Source organism: Temnothorax curvispinosus, unplaced genomic scaffold (assembly GCF_003070985.1).
Source record: "Temnothorax curvispinosus isolate PA1 unplaced genomic scaffold, ASM307098v1 QBEX01003800.1, whole genome shotgun sequence".
NCBI classification, from domain to species: Eukaryota; Metazoa; Arthropoda; class Insecta; order Hymenoptera; family Formicidae; genus Temnothorax; species Temnothorax curvispinosus.
The window spans coordinates 1,831-2,777 of record NW_020213580.1 but is presented as its reverse complement, the minus strand read 5'-3'; positions in this window follow the sequence as shown (position 1 = coordinate 2,777).

The following is a 947-nucleotide window of genomic DNA, read 5'->3' as shown; positions in this document are numbered from 1 at the left end:
GAAAGAACAAACGTTATATAAGGTAATATAGGGGAACGGGGAATAGCTCCGACATTATTGAAATTCAAGTATACCGCGTATCTATGGCCATTGTTTAAACATTCTGCATATGTCGAGATACACGGAAGGGCATATTAGAATGTTTAAACAATAGTCATATATAGATACGCGGTATACTTGAATTTCAATAATGTCCGGGGCTACCCCCCGTTCCCCTACATCTGTTTCATACCAAATATAGCAAAAGAAATGGGATATGATCCAATATGTAAAATATGTACATTAATGTTTTATATTCCCTGATAAGAAATGATTTGTAAAATTACATAACAAAATCTGAATGAATTTTGGAATTCTGCAATTATGTCTCAATATTTGGAACAATAAGTATTTGTAGAAATTTAGACTTTTCATGAAATATTGATAAATATTTGCACAATTTATTTCTAAATGGTATTTCAGCAAAACAGTAGCGTTATGGCTTATGGCGAATCATAGCATCTTAGGGGAATATTTGTAAAATTAAATTTGAAAAGAAATTAAGAAATATATTTGAGTTTTATTACATGTTACTCCTGTATACCTATATTATGAAAAAACAAAACGGGAAGAAAAGAGGCTATAAGGGTCAAACGCGGTTCTTCTTGCGTGATGTCTCATTTATTCACTTTCTTGGATATAATTTCAAACGTTTCGGCTCAATTTCGAGCCATCCTCAGCGATAACAATGGTTAGCCCACGATCTCCAAACCAAATAGCAAGCTCGTCGACTCGTGTTATTTGTACCAAATGATCCTTATCTGTAAGATTTTGATGTATAAAATCAAACCTTAATTAACTCGAGACAGTGATTAACTTACCAAATGGCCAAAGAGAACGTGGGAATTAAATAATCGAAGTGACTTGTCGGTAGCATCGACATTTTAAAAACGACGGACGGAATAAAA